This window comes from Rhinatrema bivittatum, chromosome 2 (genome assembly GCF_901001135.1).
Source record: "Rhinatrema bivittatum chromosome 2, aRhiBiv1.1, whole genome shotgun sequence".
Taxonomy (NCBI): Eukaryota; Metazoa; Chordata; class Amphibia; order Gymnophiona; family Rhinatrematidae; genus Rhinatrema; species Rhinatrema bivittatum.
Genome location: NC_042616.1, coordinates 513,126,376 through 513,146,283, shown reverse-complemented (window position 1 = coordinate 513,146,283; position 19,908 = coordinate 513,126,376). Strand labels below are relative to the sequence as shown.

Here is a 19,908-nt window from a genome sequence, read left to right as displayed (position 1 = left end):
CGCGCCGGCTATACAAAATCCATAGCCTTGCGCGCGCCGATCCAGGTTTTTAGCAGATACGCGTGGCTCCGCGCATATCTACTAAAATCCAGCGTACTTTTGTTTGCGCCTGGAGCGCAAACAAAAGTAGGCTATTTGCGCTCCTTTTAAAATCCGCCCTAAAAGCACAAAACAATAAAAGAGACTCTGTGAAGTACCAAGAAAAGATATTCAGGGAGCACATGTCCTACTCTCTGCCCACAGGTCTGATACCAAGGACTGATAAACTCAAATACATACGCAACCTTTTCACTTCACAGAGCCCTCAGAGCTGAATATATATCTATCTATTTCAGTCCGAGCTAACTCTGGTTGGATCATAGTCTCAGCTATGCATTCATGCCAATGCCACTGTTCTGACACTGCAAGAAGCTTTTCTTTCCTAATAAAACATAAGAAATCCCATTCTATTAATTCTTCATCTTTTACTCTGTTCAAAAGACTACAGATTTAAAATATTCTCATGCATCTCCTATATATTTTAAGGCTCCCTGTATTTTTCCATGAAAAAGAGACCGTTTCCTACCAAATGGCTTTTATTCTGTTATAAAGTTTACGCAGCATCTCTTTTCTAATCTGTTTGTCCTGTCTTTCACAACTTTTAGAAATTAAAAAAGTAACAACATCCAGCTGAAAACTTGAAGCCCTTCTTCCACACTGATTAAAGCTGAAAACAAAGGGCATTCAGTACTGATGAATCTGAACTGCAGTAAGCAGTGCTGCATCAAGCAGCACTAAACAGAGCCTGCTGGGTTCAGTAAAATACTCTCTTGCATATGGCAGCATGTTCAGGAGTTAATTATCAGTGTTAACATCTGTTAGCTATTAAAGAGCTTCAGAAGGAAGTTCATGTATTTTATTTATTTAAAACATTTATATGCTGCCACATTCCGACGTTCTTAGTTTTGCTATTCCTTCCTAAAAGGAGAAAAGATTACGTGATGGCAGAAAAAGACCGTATGGCCTGTATAGCCTGCCCATCCAACCAACTAATTTAGCATTAAAATTCCCATCACTCCCTCAGAGATTCCCCTGTGTTTATTCCATGCTTTCTTGAATTCAGATACTGATTTTGTTTCATACGAGGGATCCAGTGTGGCGCTGATTTAGAGAGATGCTGTCATTTTTTTCTTGGTTATAAACTTTGCTAACGATTGTGAAGAGGAAAGTTGGGCCGCCAGGAATCTCTTCAGCCTCTTCATCCCCCTCGCAATGGACTATTCCTCAGGTTTTGCGAAGTGGTCTGGAGCAAATTACCTCAGGTGAATCCCTCATTGCAGGCATCGCTGGAGGGACAGCGTGTGGTCTGCCAGAAGTGGAGGCATTGTTGAGTTCCGAATGCCGCATTTCTCCGAGGACTCTGGCAACGGCCGTGTTCTGTCTGGGGTTGTGGCTGAAGACGAAGTGGGGGACATTGGCACTGCTGCAGCGGCAGAGGCCTCCTGAATTGGGAGCAGTCTTGGGATGGCCGTAGATACCCCTGAGGAGGGGGCAGGTTTGAGCTCTCACGGCCGGCAGAAGGGCCGTTGCTGCAGCTGTAGGAGGCAGAGAGCTGCCTGTTCCGGTGGAGAAGGTGGGGTCCTTCGGTTCCTGGGAAGCACTCTGCTACTTTCTGGACATCTGTCCTGAAGAGACTTGCAGAAATCAGTCTGGGGCACATCTGGCAGGCCATCTTTGTTCTGGAGAAGAACTGTGAGTGAAAGACTGAGGAATTTTCTTTTTCATTGGAGACCTCGAAAGGGAAGATACCAACTGTGGAAATTACTGTTATGGGCCACGAAGGGAAGCTTAAAGATTTCTATTTTCAAAATCTGGTTTGTCAAGAATTTGGATGATAGTTTCACATGATAGTTCGGTAGTACATAGAAGATTGGAAATTTTTGAAGATAGGTGGAGGTGGGTTAATCTTAGAATTCTTAATTTAACAAGATTTTACCTAATTGGCCCCCAAGAACTAATCTGAAGCAGATACTCTGTATTTCTGAACATTTATTGCCTACCTTCAATAAGATTTTCTTATTTACCATATAAGAAAAAGAAAGAGGAGGAGCTAGATACGTCTATGGTGTCCCCAGAAAGTTTGAACTTAACCAGTTCTCTGGATCAGACAACTGAGGAAATGAAAGATCATGCTACATTACTGATTTCTTATGCAGATTTCTGAGACTGATTAAAACGTAATAAAAAAATTATTCTTCTGTAACAGAGATACCCCTTTTTTGGATCAGAAGGTCTGGGTAAGCAGACCCAAATAGGAAGAAAATCTTTCCTTCAGATGCGTGAAAAAATATTAGGCTTAGGTGTGGGAATTTTTCTAAGATATCCAGCTAAATGTTTAATTAAGATTTCTGACAGTCGGTACTCGGTATATCTTTTTCAAAACTAGTCACCTTAAGTCTTTTCTAGATAGTAGAATTGTTGAGGTTCCTGCTTCTATTCCAGAACAAGTTTGATTCTAGGAATTGGTAACCTCGCTTAATCTTGGTTGAAAACTTTCATTTTTATCTTGGAATCTAAGCAACAAGATTAATATGTCATTTATGTGAACACACATCCATGCACATGTGGAAGTATGTCCTCCACCAACATACATTTGTGTTTGCTTGTCAATGTTCACATTTCATATGAGTTTGTGTACATGTGAAGATAGAGAGTCTCCACTTTAGAAGCATACATTTTGGCGCACTCATTGTCCTATACAGAGCAATAACTAGTTAACAAGCTGCTGAGGAGCTTCATGAATATTCTCTGCTCAGTAACCCAAGCTCTATTGCTTGGAGGTCCTGCTGATGACCATGTTCTTTGTACTGCCACAATTTATAAATCAGTTTATAAATCAGCTTGGAGTCTGGTTTCATTCCTCATTGTAGCCTCTGTTACTCTGTTTTGGTCTTAGCTTTGTATGTATTGGCCCAAGTTTGTGGTCTTCTGGATTTGGTGGTCTGTCTTGTTTGTTCTTATTCTCTGATTGAGGCCATAGTTTGTAGCCTTCTGTTCAGAGTTCTTGTGTCCAGTTCCTGTCCTTCCAAACCAGCTGCAGATCATTCAGAGTATAGGAGCACACCTGCCGTGCTCTGTATGCCAATGCCAGAAGTTTAAGAAGTAAGATGGGAGAGTTAGAGTGTATAGCAGCAAATGATGAGATTGACATAATTGGCATCACAGAGACTTGGTGGAAGGAGGATAACCAATGGGACAGTGCTATATCAGGGTACAAATTATATTGCAATGATAGGGGGGATCAACTTGGTGGGGGTGTGGCACTTTATGTCCGGGAGGGTATAGAGTCCAATAGGATAAAGATCATACAAGAGACTAAATGCTCAGTAGAATCTATATGGGTAGAAATCCCATGTGTGTTGGGTAAGAGTATAGTGATAGGAGTATACTACCATCCACCTGGACAAAATGGTCAGACAGATGATGACATGCTAAGAGAAATCAGGGAAGCAAACCAATTTGGCAGTGCAATAATAATGGGAGATTTCAATTACCCCAATATTGACTGGGTAAATGTAACATCAGGACTTGCTAGAGACATAAAGTTCCTGGATGTAATAAATGACTGCTTCATGGAGCAATTGGTTCAGGAACCAACAAGAGAGGGAGCTATTTTAGATTTAATTCTTAGTGGAACACAAGATTTGGTGAGAGAGGTGACAGTGGTGGGGCCACTTGGCAACAGTGATCATAGCATGATCAAATATAAACTAATAACTGGAAGGGGGACAATAAGTAAATCTGCAGCTTTAACACTAAACTTTCAAAAGGGAAACTTAGATAAAATGGGAAAATAGAAAAAAACTGAAAGGTTAAAAGTGTTCAACAGGCATGGACATTGTTTAAAAATACAATCCTAGAGGCGCAGTCTATATGTATTCCACACATTAAGAAAGGTGGAAGGAAGGCAAAATGATTACCATCATGGTTAAAAGGTGAGGTGAAGGAGGCTATTTTAGCCAAAAAAACATCCTTCAAAAATTGGAAGAAGGATCCATCTGAAGAAAATAGGGTAAAACATAAGCATTGCCAAGTTAAGTGTAAAACATTGATAAGACAGGCGAAGAAAGAATTTGAAATGAAGTTGGCCATAGAGGCAAAAACTCATAATAAAAACTTTTTAAAATATATCTGAAGCAAGAAACCTGTGAGGGAGTTGGTTAGACCATTAGATGACCGAGGGGTTAAAAGGGCTCTTAGGAAGATAAGGCCATTGCAGAAAGACTAAATTAATTCTTTGCTTCCGTGTTTACTAATGAGGATGTTTGGGAGATACCAGTTCCTGAGATGGTTTTCAGGGGTGATGAGTCAGATGAACTGAACGAAATCACTGTGAACCTGGAAGATGTAGTAGGCCAGATTGACAAACTAAAGAGTGGCAAATCACCTGGACTGGATGGTATGCATCCTAGGGTCCTGAAGGAGCTCAAAAATGAAATTTCTGATCTATTAGTTAAAATTTGTAACCTATCATTAAAATCATCCATTGTACCTGAAGACTGGAGTGTGGCCAATGTAACCCCAATATTTAAAAAAGGCACCAGGGGTGATCTGGGTAACTATAGACCAGTGAGCCTGATTTCAGTGCCAGGAAAAATAGTGGAAACTATTCTCAAGATCAAAATCGTAGCACATATAGAAAGACATGGTTTAATGGAAAACAGTCAACATGGATTTACCCAAGGGAAGTCTTGCCTAACAAATCTGCTTCATTTTTTTGAAGGGGTTAATAAATGTGGATAAAGGTGAACCAGTAGATGTAGTGTATTTGGATTTTCAGAAGGCGTTTGACAAAATCCCTCATGAGAGGCTTCTAAGAAAACTAAAAAGTCATGGGATAGGAGGCGATGTCCTTTCGTGGATAACAAACTGGTTAAAAGACAGGAAACAGAGAGTAGGATTACATGGTCAATTTTCTCAGTGGAAAAGGGTAAACAGTGGAGAGCCTCAGGGATCTGTACTTGGACCAGTGCTTTTAAATATATAAATATATATATATATATATATATATATATATATATATATATATATATATATATATATATATATATATAAATGATCTGGAAAGGAATACGACGAGTGAGGTTATCAAATTTGCAGATGATACAAAATTATTCAGAGTAGTTAAATCACAAGCAGACTGTGATACATTCAGGAGGACCTTGCGAGATTGGAAGATTGGGTATCCAAATGGCAGATGAAATTTAATGTGGACAAGTGCAAGGTGTTGCATATAGGGAAAAATAACCCTTGCTGTAGTTACACGATATTAAGTTCCATATTAGGAACTACCACCCAGGAAAAAGATCTAGGCATCATAGTGGATAATACTTTAAAATCGTCGGCTCAGTGTGCTGCAGCAGTCAAAAAAGCAAACAGAATGTTAGGAATTATTAGGAAGGGAATGGTTAATAAAACGGAAAATGTCATAATGCCTCTATATTGCTCCATGGTGAGACCACACCTTGAATACTGAGTACAATTCTGGTTGCTGCATCTCAAAAAAGAGAGACAATTTCTAAATTCAATGAAATAAAGAAAAGAGATCTTGGAAATAGTTATAGAAATTGTGAGAGGCAAAAATTGGATGTAATTTAATATTTAATATATTATCAAAGTGAAAGGAGCTCTGCACGTCGGTGATGTCACAATGTAGGGGGCGGGAGGAGGAGTGGTTTGCGGCTTTTTGAAGCCGGGATAATTGCAGTGAAGCTCACAGCCGCAAAAAGAATTTGTTACTTTGACCTGGGTAAGTAAGTTTCGCGGACTTGGGGTGTTTGGCGAAATGCACAGTAAAACTGTTTGAATGCATAGTGACACTGTTATGTTAATATGCTGTATGCCGTGAAGTGGAATTTCATCACTGAGAAGTTTTGAATGCTTTATTTGTTTAACACCAGCAGTTGGAAATTCAAAGTTGTTTTTCAAAAAAAGCCCATCAGCACCAACGAGCCGGTGGAATTCCGAAGTTGGTTTGGAGTACAATCTTGAAGCTGTCTTCAGGACAAAGTCTTGGAGTTTAAAGAGTCCCCTGATGCAGGCAGCAGGACAGCCGCTGAAACGCCATGGCATCGGGCATGTTGTAATGTATACCATCTGATGAACTATATAGAGGCGATTGTTAGTGCGGCTTTCATGAACTATATAAGTGGAGCTATTGCCATTCACCTTTCAAAGAATATACATTGTCAAGATTGATAAGATTCGATTTGGGCATTGTGCAACATACATTATGTGATGAACTGCATTGAGTTGGAACTGATAGTAAGGCTTGTTTCCAGTGTTGTATAAACATCTGGGATGGAGTAAGCACAAATTTTACAAGTGGAGTTATTGCCATTTGCCTGTCAAAGAACATATATAATTAAAATTGATGAAACTCCAGTACATCAATGTTCACGGAAGTGAAAATAGTCTTGGGTGGAGGAGTCGTTTGAAGAATATTTCTATTTGAAGGAAAGTGCGATGTTGATTGATACTGATTTTGTATAAGTTGATATTTTATAAGGGGGTATTGGGGGATTGTAGTGTGACTGGGACAGAGTTGTGAATAGTATGTGTGGTGGCTGAATGATGGTTGATGCAATACTTTTGAAATGTATTTAAAGGGTTTATATAAATGATAGTAAATAATTTGGAATAAATAAATGAAAAAGATTTCATCTTGAATATGGAGATTTTAATAATATAATAATTTAGTGAGATTATCATAATACATATGGCCTGTGGTTGATGTATTAGTTGCCTAGTAAACCCTACACAAAAACCACATACTGAAAGGATCCAACCATGAAGTGTATTTTTCAAACCAGTGACCATTTTATTAGGGAAGACATGTAGGCCACTGTTTGAAATGAGGTCAAAGTCTTAGGTAATCACAATCTGCAAAGAAAGGATACCAAATAGCACAAATCATTGTATATTGTATGCACAGCACATTCTATGTAGACCTGTGCATACATTGTTTGATATGGCATCGTTACATATACAGGTTTAGCATCTTATTCTTTTGCCACAATCATGATTAAAACAAAGACCATAGAAAGCAGAAGTGGCACCCCCAATAGCTACAGTACAGTTCTAATGTTGGAGCTGATAGCAGCCCTGTGATGGCTAAGAAAAGGCCCCAGACAAGCCATATTGAAAGAGTGCACTCAAGGGGACAGCCTAAGGGGCAAGGCAGCAGAGTTCAAGTGAAGGCCCCAGACAGGCCATGTTGAAAGAGTGCACTCAAGGGGACAGCCTAAGGGGCAAGGCAAAAGAGCTCAAGTGAAGACTCCAGACAGGCCATGTTGAAAGAGTGCACTCAAGGGGACAGCCTAAGGGGCAAGGCAGCAGAGTTCAAGTGAAGGCCCCAGACAGGCCATGTTGAAAGAATGTGCTCAAGGGGACAGCCTAAGGGGTCAAGGCAGCAGAATTCAAGTGAAGGCCCTAGACAGTCCATATTGAAAGAGTGCACTCAAGGAGACAGCCTAAGGGGCAAGGCAGCAGAGTTCAAGTGACCAGGACCAAAAAGCACAGCATGGAGGCAGGAGGCCCAGGAGAAGACACAGCAGCATGGAGGGAAGAGGCCCAGGAGAAGACACAGCAGCATGGAGGAAGGAGACCTAGGAAAAGACACAGCAGCATGGAGGCAGCAGCAGCATGAGCTGAAATGAGATGAGATACCAGCATCTGGAGCGGAGATAAGACATGATGACATTATTTATCCGAGTTCAATCTTCCTGTTTATTGTAAGACATCCTCCTGTCATGTTATTGTTTAAAATGTAAACCGACTTGATTAGTAATTCTGTTACTGGAAACTCGGTATATAAAAATGCTAAATAAATAAATAAATAATGATGAGAAGAGGCAGCAGCTGGACCATGACTGGAGGCCACATCAAGGAGGATGAAATACAGGCAGAGCATTGAGGAAGGCTTTAGAGTTAGGCTGCTGAACCACAATGACTGACAGTAGACCATCCCTTTTGCATGAGGAACTCTGTCAAGAGGAGGAGCCCAGCAGGCTTCTTCCATCTAGCCAGCACAGGACTCTGTGGTGAGGACAGGCCCAACACGCTTCTTCCATTTAGCCGATACAGGAACTCTGTAGAGGGTCCCACCCAGGAATGTTGGTACAATTCTTCTTATTTGCCATTCAATGCCACAACCTTTGTTCCTTTATGGCCCTTTGCCACGTTGTGGCTTGCCACTTTGGGGGTGGGGCATCTCTTTTGGGGGCCTACCCCTTGGGTGTCTGTCAGCCCGGGGACTTCTGCAGGGTGTGGACTCCAGTGATGCTGGGGAAGACTCAGATGGCTAATTGGGCATCCTTTTCAGGATCTGCATCAGCACATTCATCATGCTATTGATGAATGTGCTGCATGTTTACAGCTGTCTGATCTCACAGGATTTGATTCTGCCTGTTGACATCCCTCCTGAGGCGCAGTAGCTCTGCCCATATGCCCTTCTTTCCAGCTGGTCCAGCTGGTTATGCATGGACTCCTCTGTTGTGGCAGGGATGTCAAGAACATAAGAACATTATAAATTGCCATACTGGGTCAGACCAAGGGTCCATCAAGCCCAGCATCCTGTTTCAAACAGTGACCAATCCAGGCTACAGGTACCTGACAAGTACCAAAAAAACTAAGTAGATCTCATGCTACTTATGCCAGTAATAGCAGTGGCTATTCTCTAAGACAAATTGATTAATAGCAATTAATGGACTTCTCATCCAAGAACTTATCCAAACCTTTTTTAAACCCAGCTACACTAACTGGCAACAAATTCCAGAGCCTAATTGGGCGTTGAGTGAAAAATAATTTTTTCCGATTAGTTTTAAATGTGCCCTCTAGTCCTTCTAATATCCAAAAGAGTAAATAACTGATTCACGTTTACCCATTCCAGACCTCTCAAGATTTTAAAGACCTCAGTCATGTCCCCGCTCAGCCGTCTCTTCTCCAAGCTGAACAGCCCTAACCTCTTTAGCCTTTCCTGATAGGGGAGCTTTTCCATCCCCTTTATCATTTTGGTCACCCTTCTCTGTACCTTCTCCATCGCAACTATATCTTTTTGTAGATGCGGTGAGAGAATTGTACACAGTACTCAAGGTACAGACTCATCATGGAGCAATAGAGAGGCATTATAACATTTTCCGTTTTATTCACCATTCCCTTCGTAATAATTCCTAACATTCTGTTTGCTTCTTTGACTGCCACAGCACATATGTACCACGACAGCCGGCTCCTCCCCAGCACTGTCTATAATCCTATCTAGGTGACGCATTGGTCTATTTCCAGGAGAAAAGTGAAGAGTGGCAAGGATAACCATGTTGCTCTGAGAAGTCTCAAAGACTGCTGTAAGATTCAAATTAGATTATTTAATCGTTGACAAAACCTGCATATCTTTTCCATCCAGTAAATCTTTTGTATAAGGTGATAAATAGTAAACCCTTGAAACCAGGGATAAAGTTTGCTCAGAGATTTTTTAAATATTTATTTATTTTATTTATTTAAAACTTTTCTATACCAACTTTCATGAATCAGATCAAATCAAATCGGTTTACAGGGAACAGAAGCATTATAACGTTAACCATAACCAGAAGAAGCGGAAAGTTACAATAAAACAGGGGATGTAACTGGGAGGTGATAAGCAGAGGGGGAAAGAGAAACTCAGTAACTAATTACAACTAAAGCGATGGTGGGTACTAGAAGCCTACATCTGATCTGTGGCATGGCAAGATGCTGGCCTAGATTAGGGGAAGGCTTGTCTGAATAACCATGTCTTAAGTTTTTTTTTTGAAAGTCAGAAGACAGGATTCTTGTCTGATGTCCGGTGGTATGGCATTCCAGATGGAAGGTCTCGCTGTTGAGAAGGCCCGTTCTCTGGTAGAAGACAAGTGAGCCACTTTGTTAGGGGGGGCATGTAGAGATCCTTTATAAGCTTCCCTTAAAGGTCTGGCAGAGGTGTGAAGTTTGAGTGGGAATTGCAGGTCAAGGGGGACCTGGTGGTGTATGGATTTGTGGATAATAGTGAGGGATTTGTGAAGGATTCTGAAGCTAAGTGCAGATCTTTGAGGATGGGCATAATGTGATCATATATTTCTTCCACATCTCTTTAAGGGACACCAGAGGGTTTTTTGGAAAGTTAATAAATCTAAGATTTGCCCCCTTTATTTGATTTTCCATTTGCTCTAGACAATTAGAAAGAAATTGGTTATCTTTTAATAAAGCTTGCTGAAGAGCAGAGGAACTTTCCAAATTTACTTTAAAAGTCTCATTAGATCTTTTAATGACTTTGTTTTCATTTCCAGAGTTTTTAGACGAACATCCATAGTATTTATATGATTCAGCACAGGATTCATTTGCTGACTTAATGGCCTCCCATTTGCTGACTTAATGGCCTCCCATATCGTTTCCAGAGTAAATATATTAGGTCTTACCAATTTACAAGACCTTATCGGCAAAACTACTTCCAACTGTGTAGAGGCTTCTCCATGCTGCCATTGAACCTTTCCTCCAGAAAATCTCTCTGCATCGCCAAGAATGTTATATGGCTCTGAGATGTCTCCAGGTAGGCCCATGGCCTCAGAACGGTGCTCAGCACTGGAAATGTCATCATCCAGCGCAGTTACCCAACATGGCTTCAGCCTGATCACTTCAGCAGGATTCACAGGAGCTTGCTGGTCCTCCAGGGACAGAGATTTTAGCGAATCAGGGAAGAATTCGAGTCCACCTTATTTATTTATTTATTTATTTATTTATTTATTTATTTTTAATTTTTATATACCGACATTCTTGTATCAAATACAAATCATACCAGTTTACAATAAAACAGAGTATGCAGGAAAATAGGTTTCCTAAGTCTAATACATTGAACATTTTTTAACAAGGAAATAGTTAACAAGGAATTACTTTAAAAAAGGTTAATTAACAAAGGAAAAGTTAAAATAATTATAATAAAATAAAAGTAACACAAAGGGTTGCACGAAGGGGTGCACAAAGGGGAGTGCCCCTTTGTTGTGCCCCTTCGGCGTGCGACACCTAGTGGAAAGGCGCCATTTACCAGCTGGCCGCTTAGCGTGATGACGTAAGGGGGGGCGGATCTCTTCATCCCTGAGTTTGCAGCATTCTCAGTTTCGGCGCAAAGATTTTTCAATTTTTTTGTTCTTTTTTGTTCTCATTTTTTCTCAAAGATTGCCCAGTGCAGAAGGGCTGCCCCTCCATGTCACTGCCTGGTGGAAAGGCGCCGTTTACCGGCTGGCCGCTTAGTGTGATGACATCAGGGGGGCGGATCTCTTCATCCCTGAGTTCGCAGCATTCTCAGTTTCGGCGCGAATATTTTTCAATTTTTTTGTTCTTTTTTGTTCTCATTTTTTCTCAGAGATTGCCCGGTGCAGAAGAGCTGCCCCTCCGTGTCACTGCCTGGAGGAAAGGCGCCGTTTACCTTCCTCTCAAACCCTCTCCAGCAATCCAACTCCCACAGCGTTGATCCCCTGCTGCACATGGGTGTCCCTCGGCCTGATTACGGAGCTTGTAGGAAGGGCAACTGAGGCATCCCTCTCTCTAGCCCTCCATTTATGAACTGAATGCGGCATAGTTCACCAGGGTAAGCAGGAAAAATAAGACACCTTCAAGAGTGCACCGCTAGTTCAGCCATCTTAAATCTCTCAAGAATTCTATTATGACTTACAACAGATAATTAGCAGGTGTAAATATGCGCAAGTAACAGCCTTATGAGCATCCGCAAGTTTTAAAATAGCATCTCATTGTGTAAATATTGGTCCCAGCCTGCCCCTTTATTATATGAGCAAATTTATTCATGCACCATTACTTGTGCATATATGTTTCAGGTTTAACTATATGTGTGCACATCCTCATTTTTACACACACAGCTCTTTTAAAATTCATCTGTATGTGCATTTAATGAGGGTAAAACTTATCAATGGCATACATCATAGCAATTTTTAAAACCCCACTTACATCGGTAAAGTGTATTTATGCATGTATAAACCCAGTTTTAAGTGTGTGAAATGCTTTTGAAAATTAGAACCTTAGTATTGACTGGAATGATTTTTGGAGCATATAGTATACATTGTTTCCTTGATATAGGGCCCTAAATACATGAACTGTAGGTTCCTGTTTTTTTCCTGTAAAATGAACATGTATCAGGTTGGCAATGGGAAGGCCTTATTATGATTTCTGAACAGCCTACATTGTGTTTGTTCAAATCAAGAATACCCCAGAAATAGGTTTCCATAAAGTCATTTTCACATAGGGCTATTCAAATTACAAATTATGGGGTACATTTAAAAAAAAAGCGTGAGCGCGTACTTTTGTTCTCGCACTAGGCGCAAACAAAAGTACGCCGGATTTGTGCACCTTGCGCGCGCCGAACCCTGCGCGTGCTGCCCGTTCCCTCTGAGGCTGCTCTGAAATCGAAGCGGCCTTGGAGGGAACTTTTCTTCTGCCTCCCCCCACCTTCCCCTCCCTTCCCCTATCTAACCCACCCCCCAGCCCTACCTAAATCCCCCTCCTAACCTTTATACAGGAAGTTACACCTGCCTCCGGGCAGTCGTAACTTGCGCGCGCCGAATGTCTGCTGGCGCGGCAGGCCCCGACACAAACCACTGTGTCGGGGCACTCGGCCACACCCCCGGACTGCCCCGGACTGCCGCCACGCCCCCGAACCGCCCCTTTTTGCAAGCCCCAGGACATACGCACGTCCCGGGGCTTGCGCGCACTGCCAAACCTATGCAAAATAGACTCGGCGCACGCAGAGGCAGATTTCCTCAGGTTACGCGTGTATGTTACTGCCCATATTTGTCATCTATTTTCCAAGTTCTATTTTTATTTCATTTCCCAGCCTATGGCAAAACTCTTTGAAAGCAGGGCCCCTGAAGTTTTACTAATATTAAAAAGCTGCATGGTTCTGCATGGCTTCAATTGTTAAGAGCTTCTGTTATTGCTTTGTTATATATATATAGAGAGAGAGAGAAAAAATTGTACCAGAAATTGATATAAAATGTTCACACTTTTCAGATAAACCAATCTATTTAATGATAATTTAAATGCATATTGTTCTGGGTTTCTGTCTACCTGTCAAAAATAAATATTTTATATGAAGTTACATTGCCTTAGCACAGCAACAGGATCACTCTCTTAAGAAGCTTGGAAAGTGAAAAATTTCTCAAGTTCCTCAGAAAGACATTACACTAAGGAAGACCAAAGAACCCAAGCCTATGTTTTACATTTTAAAATAATTCTGCTCCTTCTTCCAAAGATACTATCTTATATCAAGATATCAAGGATAATTTAAATTAGCCTTGGGCATGTTTTACAGTTCATGCTTTTTTATTAAAGTTTAGAATAATAATACTTACAGATGGAACAAAATACAACAGCATTATTTCCAAGGGAATCAAAAAATAAACAATGCCATACACAACTAGAGACCATTTTATAACTGTGAATTTGGGGTACAATCTGTGTCTACCTATTACGCAAGACTTTATCCCAAATTTTCAAAGCAAACATTCCTTTTCAAAGGCGCAAAATGTTCAAGTTAAAGTATGTGCATAAGTCCCAAATCCTTCCCCCCCAACCCAGCCCAGAGTGCCTATCCTCAATGCACGTAAAAGTATGTGCGGACTTGGGCTATACATATATTTTTACATGCACTGAGCCTTGGGCTATTTTAGAACAAACATTTACTGTATATGCATAAAACCATGTTTTATGCATGGCTTTGCAAAGCAGGCCCTTCAAACTCTAACATTTGAAATCCTTGAATTTTGGGCTAAAACAAAATCAAAGCTAAAAACTTAAAATGTTAGAACAAAGACCAGTCCGCCATTGGACGCGCGTTTTCGATGTGCTAGCGTTACCCCTTATTCAGTAAGGGGCCAAAAACACGCGTCCAACCCCCCGAACCTAATAGCGCCTGCAGCAAGCAAATGCATGTTGATGGCCCTTTTAGGTATTCCCGCGCGATTCAGAAAACAAAATGTGCAGCCAAGCCGCAAATTTTGCTTTCAGAAATTAGCGCCTACCCATGGACCAGAATGTCATAGGAAGTGCCTTAAGGAGATCTCTCCTATTGTATGCATGCCTATGACTCTAGCGATGCCAGGACTGCCGCCCCAATACGCTGTCAGAAAGCTCTGTTGTTAAAGCTGTTATGAATTGTTGTGGGTGGATCCTTGGACCAGTGGCAGATGACCACACCCTTGGGGGAAATCCCGAGAGGGACCACTAGTCAGGCTTAGTGTAGAGACAGACACACACTAGTTCTTTTATTAGACAATATAGTAAACCACCAGAGGTGGCAGTAGTGAGCTGGAAGCGCCCGGTTGGGCTGTAGTCCCTCAGGTATTGGAACAGCGATCCCAGTGTGGCTGAGCTGTAGAGAAACTAAGAGAGTGAGTAGGCAAAGCATGCAGCATTCAGGAACAAGTCCTTGATGGTAATACTCCCACAATAGTCTCTTAAGGCAGCCCAGGAGTTGGTATGCATTAGGCCCTCGAGGAGCGAGTACCTGGTTCCAGGGAAAGCTCTGAGAGATAGATGGAACTCACTGATGTTGAAGCAGCGATGACTTCTTAGCAGAAGAGGTATTCAGGAGCAAGTCCGGGACGTGGGCCCTCGAGGAGCGAGTACCGGTTCCGGACTGCGACCTGAAAAGAAAAAGAGAGAGCGAGGCCCGCGAGGAGCGGGTACCTCTAGTGAAGTCTGAGGCGGCAGAGTAGCTAGGGTTGAGGAGAGCGATGTTGAGCACCCTCAAGCCACGGTGAACGTTGAAGGCGTAAGAATATTAGCAGCAATGGAAAGGGTTGCTGGGGACGTCATAGCGTTCTTCAATAGAAGTGGCAGTGTTGAGAAACGTCCAAGGCCCACTTCAAATTGTAGTTCAATAGTGGATCTTCTGAATTGGTGAGAGGACTCTTCAGATATTCCACTAAAGTTTGAGGAATAAGGTTGCCTCCTTTTCCTGAGTCCACCAGGGCAGGAGTCTGAACCGAACCCGGTCCATAGGTCAAGGAGATCGCTCCTGGACCCACGCTGGACCCCCAGGGACTTTTGACCACAGGATATCCGTGCCATTGGCCGGCCCCTGTCACATGGTAGGAGCACTGGATGGCTGGCGCGGGACCTGCAGGGACTTTTGGCCAGCTTGGGGGGGCCTCCTGACCCCAAAAAGACTTGCCAAAAGTCCAGCAGGGGTCTGGGAGTGACCTCCTGCACTCAGGCCGTATTGCCAGTATTCAAAATGGCGCCGGCGCTACCTTTGCACTCACTATGTCATAGGGGCCGATGGTCGGCCCCTGTGACATAGTGAGGGCAAAGGCTAGCGCCGGTGCCATTTTCCGTACTGGCAGCCGCTAGCCTTTTCCCTCACTATGTCACAGGGGCCAGCTGTCGGCCCCTGTGACATAGTGAAGGCAAAGGTAGCGTGGGTGCCATTTTGAATACTGGCAATACGGCCCGAGTGCAGGAGGTCGCTCCCGGACCCCCGCTGGACTTTTGGCAAGTCTTGTGGGGGTCAGGAGGCCCCCCCAAGCTGGCCAAAAGTCCCTGGAGGTCCCGCGCCGGCCATCCAATGCTCCTACCATGTGATAGGGGCCGGCCAATGGCACGGATACCCTGTCACATGGTAAGGGCAAAGGGCCATCGGCGCCATTTTTATTAGTGGCAGCCGATGACCCGAGAGTGGGAGATTGCTCCCTGCGCCCCCACTGGACCACCAGGTAATTTTAAAAGGTTTTGGGGGGAGGTCGGGAGGGTGGGGGAGGCTAAGGGTGTCATTTTAAAGGGTCAGGTGGGGGTTTTTTTATCGGGCCATCGGCGCCATTTATATTAGTGGCAGCCAAAATGGCACCTATAGCCCGAGAGCGGGAGATTGCGCCGGGACACCCCCACCCCCCCCCCCCCCACTGGACCACCAGGTAATTTAAAACATTTTGGGGGGGTTCGGGAGGGTGGGGGATTTGTTTTAAAGGGTCAGGGTAGGTTTAGGGGTTGTTTTGGTGTGCCGGTTTTCCCATCCTCCCCCAATTTACGATTTTTCACGATAAATCGGGGGAATTTCTATTGTATCACGACTCTAACGATTTTTGACGATTTAAAAAATATCTGACGATTTTTTTAAATCGTCAAAAAACGATTCACATCCCTACCAGGCAAACCCTGCTTGGTCATCCTGACCAGGGCCGGGAGGGGTTTCTTTTTCCAGTCCCCTCACTGGCTGGTTGGGATTTTTCCCTCTGGGTTGTTTTCAGGTTTTTTGCAATTGTAGTAGTAGGAGCCTGGTGAGACATCTGGACTTTTCCTGGATTGAGGGCGGAGAACCATGTTTTTGGGACATCCAGGGATAGGGAAGACCCGCCCTCCATATCCTCCACGAGGAAGATGTCAGTGATCCTTTGCAAGGAACTCCGGTGTTAAGATCAGTTTTTGGCTTAAAAGGCAATTTTGTTAGAAGATCTGGAAGATTTTGGCTGGCCCTTATTCCCACCCTGGTAAAAGAACATTGAAAGCTACATATTCAAGGATCCCTTCTCAACTTGGGATCTGTGAAAGTGAGTGAGATCAAGAAGGATTGAGGGAAATTGTGAGTAATACTAAATTTGTTACATCAGACGACTCCCATTCAGAGTCTTTGCCCCTGGGAAGAGAGACTGTGTTATACATTTTTAGCCAGCTGGAAGGGGGTTTTCTGTCCCAAAAAGGATATCCCTGCCCTCTTGGGAACCTCATTAATTCAAGCCTTGGATGGTGAGAGTTTCCCTCACCCAGAACCAAAGTAAAGAGACCCTTGTACAGATAGAAAGATAAAGAACTGTAACAGTCATCTGTGGAAATTAAAGGAATTAATTTGAATTGTGCCATTTCTCATCTGATTACCCATCGGTAAAGGCTTTTATTTTTGGACACTCAACCAAAGTCTCCTGTGTCTTATTTCTGGCACTTCACAGTGTGGAGGAAATGTATCCCTCATAAGGAATACAAATAAGAGTCACCCCTGTCACATTGGGCCCTGAATTAAATCTTTCCCCCCACCTACAAAGGATTTGGCCCTGGGAGTAAGAGAGCTTGTGAGAGAGTTAGCCAGTGAATGGTTCCAGCCCCAGAGAAAATCAGATTCTTTTATGGTTCCATTGGGAATGGGGTTATATATTTATAATTTAAATTTATAAAATTGCTCCATCTCAAAAAAAGTCCCCTTCTCCCCACTCCCCACAACTTAATTTCTCTCTGTCTTTTTACCCCTCTCCTTTGTCCTGTTTCTCATCTCCCCTACCTCTCCTTTTTCAACGTACTTTTCCATTTTTTTGACCTTGAGCAGTGCTAACAGTAGCTCCACTGTTCTAGGACCACCTTAAGAACAGATCAAGTGCTGCCAAAACTAAGTGACCAAACAGAACCTTTTGGCCTCAGTGGGGCTGATGTGTGGTCGTGCCAGCTCACACCTTACAAAGAGCCCAGCTCACTGCTTCTGTGACATAAACAGCTGTAAACAAAACTTAAAATCCTGGTCAGCTTAGTATTAGGTTCCAATGTATTTTCCTGTGGTGCTGTTCTTAAGCCTTCTGAATCCTGGATGAATTTATGAACACACAGCTTACAAGAAAGATCACCTGAGAGGGATGTGTAATACACAGCCAACAAAAGAGGAAGAAGCAAATTCCTTTGTTGATTAAACACATGGCCTCAGGTGCTTCTGCCTAGCAAGATCATGATGAAACAGACTCAGTTGCATTATAATTATTCCAAAATATGTAACTGAAGATTTGTGTATGCATCATGTATCTAATGTTTCTTCTCACTCCTGAACATTACAGAAAACGACTGCTTTACATCCCAGAGAATGGGAAGTTCAGAGTTAAAGCCTTGGGAATCCACCAACAGTTATATAACACTGTTTGTGTAAGAGCAAGTTTGCCAGGCTTGAGTTATTATAGACTAATATTTATGTACACATAGCATGCAGTGTGCTGGAGAAATTGTTTGTTTTCATGTTGTTTCTTCTAACCTGAGACATTCAGATTACCTAAGGGCAGCACAGGTAAATATAGGTGGGGCTGTGGCATCCTGGGAAGATCTGTGAGGTATGTGTCAGAAACTCTGATGAAAAGCTTAACTCCTTCTCTTCCTGTCACTGCTCCAGTGGCTAAGTCAGAATTCACTACCAGAAGACTACCACTTCCACTACAATTCAAGTCGAATATGGCCTAGACAACATTCTGAGGACAGCATTTAAGAAACTAAAGCTAGTTTGGATCATGAAGAAAATGGTAATATTGAATATTCAATAAAAGAATATATGTGATTTACCTGGCAGAAGTATTTACCCATAGGTGCTCCCAGAAAAATAAAAAGAAGCCTGGGGTTACCTGGGACTGCCATTCAGTATGTCAGAGTGCTGTAAATAAAAAACAGAGGGATGTAGAGCGAGAGAGTGCCAGCATAAGCTGACTGGAATGATTGAGACGAAATGGGAACATTTTTATCCAGTGGCCCAATCCAAAATATTACAGATATTAATACAGAGGATGTATCCTGCTCCTTGCTTCCTCAACCCTTGTTCCACTGCTCTGTTAAAATCCATCACTGAAGACATCTACCAAGACTATAAGTACTGAAATAAAAGAAATTAAGGTAGTCAGCAGGGTTTTAGGGGTTGGGGCTAGTAAGGTAAAAGGGAGACAAGTTAGGTAGGGCGTTTAGGAAGTCCACTGCTTTACCAGGGCAAACTGGGAAGCAACTGGGAAAATAGACCTAATGCGTTGCCCGCGGACCGACTAAAATGACCCCCACTTCCCCACTTACACATGCAAAACGGCATTCACGTGCACATGCGCGCGTCGATATAAAATAATGTGCACATGTACGCATGGGTAGCCAATTTTATAACATGCGTGCATAAATGCGCGCATATTATTAAATCAGCACGCTCATGTTCGTGCGCCGGCCAACATGCGCATATGTTCGCATGCACGCGGGTATTAAATTCACCTCAATGTGTCTTTCAAATTCCTATGGCTGTTGGCACAGTAACATTTCTCCTAGTGACAGTGACGTAGCCAGAACTGATTTTTTGGGTGGGTACACAAGGTTAACATGGGTGAGCGGTAGGCAAGCAGGTCTGAGACCTACTAGTTGTATTCTTAATGGTAAATAATGCCATACACTGCACTCTATTATGGCTTTCTAAGTAGTTTGCAACAGCCATTATGCATCATGCATGAACTTTAAAACAATTTACCTCAAGTATTTCAAACACTTACCAGCATTAAAAATGTCTTATTAATCTGTATTAATTTTATATTTATTGTACTTTATAAATGCACAAGTATATCATGTACAAAGCAAAGAAAACAAACAAACAGATCCAATCAATTATGACTAAAAGTCCATTAACGGCTATTAATCAAGCTTACTTAGGGGTAGATTTAAAAAGCCCTGCGCGCCCGGTGAGCCTATTTTGCATAGGCCGCCGGCGTGCGCAAAGCCCGGGGACGCGTGTAAGTCCCAGGGCTTTGCTTCGGGGAGGGCGGGAGTGTTGGGGGGGTGTCGGAGGCGGTGCAGCTTGGTTTTTTTTTTGTTTTACAAATTGCACATCATCCATAGCTGAAGTAAAGTTGCGCGGCAGGGGACCCTGGCACGCTCAAATTCCATGTTATAATCCTGGAACACCCATGCCATGCCCACACCCCTTTTTGGAAACTTTTTATTTGTGCACATAGGGCCGGATTTTAATACATACGCGCGGGTGTACATGTGTGCGCACAACCCGGCGCGCACAAATGTACGCCCGATTTTATAACATGCGCGCGCAGCCACGCACATGTTATAAAATCCAGGGTCGGCGCATGCAAGGGGGTGCAC

General features: G+C 42.8%; 1 protein-coding gene across 15 annotated transcripts in view; it reads left to right on the top strand.

Annotated features, from left to right (window-relative positions):
• LOC115085116 overlaps window positions 1-19,908 on the top strand; it is a 76,037-nt gene that overhangs the window by 51,148 nt on the left and 4,981 nt on the right. For 10 of the 15 annotated variants that reach the window (XR_003854733.1, XR_003854734.1, XR_003854735.1 and 7 more), the window contains 2 exons: window positions 11,405-11,629; window positions 18,188-18,314. The gene's annotated coding sequence lies outside the window, so the exon portion shown is untranslated. Of the gene's footprint in view, window positions 1-5,939; window positions 7,390-11,404; window positions 11,630-18,187; window positions 18,315-19,908 lie in introns of those variants that run through there. The other 5 variants (XR_003854729.1, XR_003854727.1, XR_003854728.1 and 2 more) reach the window with 3 other exon arrangements.